The sequence below is a fragment of the Peromyscus californicus genome, unplaced genomic scaffold, assembly GCF_007827085.1.
Source record: "Peromyscus californicus insignis strain IS unplaced genomic scaffold, ASM782708v3 Scaffold_2__1_contigs__length_46816999, whole genome shotgun sequence".
In the NCBI taxonomy this organism is placed as follows: Eukaryota; Metazoa; Chordata; class Mammalia; order Rodentia; family Cricetidae; genus Peromyscus; species Peromyscus californicus.
The window spans coordinates 35,916,286-35,922,192 of NW_026294540.1; positions in this window are offsets into that span (position 1 = coordinate 35,916,286).

The following is a 5,907-nucleotide window of genomic DNA, read 5'->3' on the forward strand; positions in this document are numbered from 1 at the left end:
CTTTGAATCATGCCTTTTTTGCCATTAGGACGTTAGGAGGAGAGTTAGACACTGCTTATGTCTCCTCTGGGAAGGAATTTATGCAATATAGAGTCACCATTAGATGAACCCCCAGCCAAGACGAGGTAGTGGCAGCACAAGGTGAGTGTTCCTATGGTAGGTTGGATATCCAGGAAGTTGGGGTGATCCTGTTTATCTGTCATATTCTCTAAATCAAGCCTTTTTCACCTTTCCCCATGTTACTTAGTGATACTCCATTAAAGAGAGTAGATAGCACAAGAAACTTCTATGCTCAGAAAATTACATGCTCAGGTTGAATTGGGGTAAGAGGTACTGATTTGTAAAGTTAACGTGAGATATGTTAAAATATTACTACCTACTTTAATATATTCCAAGAATTTAGTAATCCACCCTGACTCATTGGAGTGAGAAAATAAGAAGGAGCCAGGTAAGGGTTCCAGTATCTCCAAATGGCATATCAAAGAGTATCTAGCAAATAAGTTAATGAGTTTTCAGTTCAGCAGCTGTCTGGGCCTTGAGTGGGCACCCAAGCATGTGCATTCATCAATACTACTACTGTGATGGCACAGCGTCATTCCTTTACATACCACCTTTCTCACTGATCTGGTGATTCTGCATCATTGAATGATTATGTGGATGTGAGTGGTCCAGGAGTCAGAGCTTTGGGACAAGGAGTCTGGCTGAGCCTTAGGAAGAAGTCTTGAAATCTCAGCACATAGAAAAGCTCCCTTCAGAAAAGTCAGACCTGAGAATATGCTTTGGGGCATATTGTCTGCTTTATCAGAGTGATGTCATCTTGACAAGATTCAAGCCCCCCAGCTATGAAGGTGCTTGAGTACACAGAAGTGTGAGGTTTTTACTGACTTGGAGTTAGTTTCTAGTGTGGGTAGATAAGAGGTAGCATGTGTCCCTCCTAAATCCAGGAAAAACTAGTGACCAGTAGTACTATGTGAATCCACATTTCCCCAGCCTAGATTTAGAAATTTGCATTTATGATCAGTTCCCATGTTTTCTTATAGAACCAAAGCCTGACATATAACCACACCTTTTCTACACAGCTGAGTACGCAAGGTCCTGGAAATGATGCAAATGGTAGAGGGTATGGTAACAGTCATTTGGGGAATTTGGCCAATAGACCTTGGCTGCCTGCCTCCCTCCGGTCTTACATTGGTTTCATATTTACCATTGGTGCTGGTTACAAGACCACCATGTCTTAGCCACATAATTTAAGCTCTTAAACTCCAAATTTATTGACTACATATAGTTCTTATACATAACTACCAGTATATTGGGAGAATCATAATGGGTAGATTATAAATGAGCATGTATGTATGATGTACTCATTGTAGAAGTGATAGAAGGTACTAAGTAATACAAGCAGGCTTTTGACTATATTCTCCAAATATCAGACTGCACAAACTCCTCCAGTTGCCACATACTTTAATTGCAGGGATATAAATTTACAACTGTGAAGGTACTCTTAGAAAGAAATACTTTGCAGATAAGTAGGACTGATTCCTACAATCTTGTTGAACAATTTGTAAACAAAATGAAAATGCTCTAGTAAACATTGTCTGCCAGTGTATAATTGGGATTATCAGTATGGACCTATAGTCTCTCTACATTTTAATCAATTTGTGACTGTTTTTCCTCTGTACTTGTGAGGTTTTAACTCAGCCAATATTGCTGTATTCTCTTGTGTTATAATCATTCATGTGGACATTAATTTCTATATTGTGTCATTGGTAACAGAATGTCAAATATATTCACAAGATAATTTTCCTAAATGGATGATTTATATTTAATTTTTCATTCATGAATATTCACTTATTTTAACTCTTCTCAAGCAGGGTTTTAAAATTTTTTTTAAGTTAAAATACAGTATTATTTTCCCTCTTCCCTTTCCTCCCTACAGCATTTCCCTTGTACTCCCTTACTCTTTCAAATTCATGATTTCTTTCTCCTTAACTTTTGTTAAAGGTGTATGTGTGTGTGTGTGTGTAAATGTATTATATATAAATATTTATATATTTACACACACATGTACAGCCTCTTCAGTCTACATGTTACTTTTGTGTGTGATTTCAGAGTATCGGATAAACAATTGGTATGGTCTTTCCTAGGGAAGACTATTTCTTCTGTTAACATTCCTTACTTGTCTCTAGTTCTTTATCTAGAGTTGGGGTCTTGTGAGATTAACCCTCCCCATATTAATATGTGTGTTGATGCTATCTTTTTTAAAGAGATTTTTTTTAAATTTGTATACAAGTGTTTTGCTTGCATCTATGTACATACACCACACACATGCCTACTACCTGCAGATACCAGAAAATGTTGGAGCCAATGAAACCAGAGTTACGAGATGGTTGTGACTAACCACGTGGATGCTGAGAACCTAGGTCCTCTGCAAGAGCAGCAAGTACTCTTAACTGCTTAGCCATCTCTCCGGCCCATGTCAGTAGTGTTTTAATTTGTGCATTTGCATTGATTTTGTTTTGTTTTTCTAATTTTTAAACACGTTGAGGATATGATGAATGAACACTTGTATATATATTCTATACAATATAGCCATTCAAGTCTCTTGCCTATTGTTTTGTTCCGGGCTCTCTGGTTTTTCCTTTCCTTTTCAAAGTAATTGAAGGTAGGGCATGTAGCCCAGTCATGCAGGAGACAGAGGCAGGTAGATCTCTGAGTTGGAAGCCAGCCTGGTCTACATAGTTCCAGAACAGCAAGGACTATGTAGAGAGAGACACTGTTTCAACCAAACCCAAAACAAAGTAGTTGATCTATGTAATGAGATATGGTTTCTCCTGATGTGTTATTTTTCTTTTTACCCTTGAATTATATGATCTAATGAATAGTCTTAATATCATTGTATTTTGAATACTTTTTAAAATAATGGTTTTGGGCAAATTTGAAAAGAAATCTTCCACATAGGAATTGTTTTATAGTTTTCCTTTATTTCTACACTCTATAAAAGTAAAGAAAGGTCACAACATCCTTTTTGCCACAAGTGTCCCTCATTGTCCCAATAGTTTTCATTTGAAAGGGAATAACTATTCTTCATTCAGTCTCAGAGTCTTCCTTCCCTCCCTCCTCCTTTTGTATGTAAAAGGTAAGAATCTTTTACAGGTGTATATTCATTTAAATCTTTGCCAAGTTTGTGCAGATTCTTAAAGCTTCATAACATGCAGTCATGTGACAAGGCTATCATCATTGGGCTCCATATATGGTGGTGATTTTAACTCACAATAGATATACAGTGCACTGTACCCTCTAGGTTTCTGTGAGAATGATGTTAAAGTGCTTCTTTCATAGGCTATTCATGCCATAAAACATACGTGTTTAATCTATATTTATTTGTTTCAATTAGAGTCTTAAAACTTTTTAAAAATTTTTTTATTTACCAGCTCCCCTTTTTAATCTCTAAACCATCATTTGGCATTGTTGATTATTTTTGTGATGTGTGCATTTTCAGTATAATTAATTTTTGCCCTTTAAACTGAATTATCTTTACTGTACTTCAGTTTTATAAAAATGTCTTGTATAAATTATTAAGACTTAATGATTAGCTAATGAATTCTTTATCCTCTTATTTCACTTATTGAAGACTGATATGTTTGCCACCACTTTAGATACATTCAACTTTTACAAATTTAGTGAGATGTACTTGGAATAATATTCTGTATATAGTATATATTTATTCTATTTTTTGATATGCAGCATCCATGAAATCAGTGCCAGTCAAGACAGTTAACACATCCATCACACTACTCGTAGCTTTTTAGAACCCTTCATGCACCTTCCCCACTAGTTCAATTTTTGTAAGCCAAAAAGTAGGTTTGAAAAATACTACAGTTATATAGATCAGTGAAATAGCACAAAGGAACACATGATGTTCTTAACTATTTCAAGAAATTGAAAGTTCACGGTAGATTAGAAAACACTTTAATTTGTTTTTCAACGTCAGTGTCGTGTCTGTATTCTCCATAATGGTAATTACTGTTTTCTTTTCCAGGTAATATTTTAAAGACATTCTGCTACCATTTTGGGGGGCATTTCTGATTTACCTGTAAGAATTGGTGGCTCATAGGTTATGCCTGAATAGGTCTAACCAAACTTTTACCACACTGGCTTGTAAGTTTACCTAGTCCTCAATCAGTTGTTAGTTCCAATAACATAATATTGTTGTCGTTGTTCATCTGTTACTTCTATTTTGCCTTTGAGGGCATTGTATTTATATAATGGCTGCTTATACAATAAGACCTCCTGGGTTTTAATTGATTCTGAATGTATCCCTCTATTTATTTGAATGCCTTTCCATGAATATGGATTCTTAAAAACTCATCTGCTTAGTTACTCCTGATCATCATGGTGTGTCCCTAAAGTATCACCAGCCATGGGAGGTCAGTTCCCTGATCTGCTCCAAGGTAACAACAACAACAACAACAAAAACAAAAAACAAACAAACAAAAATTCCTCAGAGTAGCTAAATTTTAGGAAAAAGTTCTGAGGGCTAGACCTTTCTACCTCAGGGGAAAAGTAAGGAAACAGACACTTCCTGATGGTAACTTTCTCTTACTTCATCTTAAAACATGCTATCTGAGAATCTCTCTGTCTCCACACTACTACATAGTTTTTCACAGCTTCCTAATTAGCTCTACATAGTCTCTCCACTCAGCTCTGCCCAGTTCTTCTCACAGCCAAAATCTGGACAATTACATGTTACACTTTCAGGGCCCAACCCATTTTCATAAACACAAGATAAGGCACATAGTTTCTCTTAGGCTAGGAAGGTCACATTGCATTTCTTAAGTAAACTATGGAGACAGAGCCATTCTATAAACACATGAAATCACACTTTTTTTTTGGTCTCTCAGGCTTGAAAAAGTCACATCAATCTTTTTTTCTTTTATATTTCTTTTTTTTTTTAATTTTGCAATACAATTCAGTTCTACATATCAGCCACGGATTCCCTTGTTCTCCCCCCTCCCACCCCCATCACCTTCCCCCCAGCCCACCCCCCATTCCCACCTCCTCCAGGGCAAAGCCTCCCCCGCGGACTGAGATCAACCTGGTAGACTCAGTCCAGGCAGGTCTAGTCCCCTCCTCCCAGGCCGCGCCAAGTGTCCCTGCATAAGCCCCAGGTTTCAAACAGCCAACTCACGCAATGAGCACAGGACCTGGTCCCACTGCCTGGATGCCTCCCAAACAGATCAAGCCAATCAACTGTCTCACCCATTCAGAGGACCTGATCCAGTTGGTGACCCCTCAGCCATTGGTTTATAGTTCATGTGTTTCCATTCATTTGGCTATTTGTCCCTGTGCTTTATCCAACCTTGGTCTCAACAATTCTCGCTCATATAAACCTTCCTCTTTCTTGCTAATTGGACTCCCAGAGCTCCACCCGGGGCCTAGCCATGGATCTCTGCATCCAGATCCCTCAGTTGTTGGATGGGGTTTCTAGCACGACAATTAGGGTGTTTGGCCATCGCATCACCAATAGGTCAGTTCGGCTGTCTCTCGACCATTGCCAGCAGTCTGTTGTGGGGGTGTCTTTGTGGATTTCTGTGGGCCTCTCTAGCACTTTGCTTCTTCCTATTCTCATGTGGTCTTCATTTACCATGGTCTCCTATTCCTTGTTCTCCCTCTCTGTTGTTGATCCAGCAGGGACCTCCCGCTCCCCCAAGCTCTCTTTCCCTCGACCCCTCACCCTTCATTACCCCCACTCATGTCCAGGCTGTTCATGTAGATCTCATCCATTTCTCCATCATTGGGCAATCCCCGTGTCTTTCTTGGGGTCCTGTTTTCCAGGTAGCCTCCCGGGTGATGTGAGTAGCAGTCCAGTCATCCTTGTTCCACATCTAGTATCCTCCTATGAGTGAG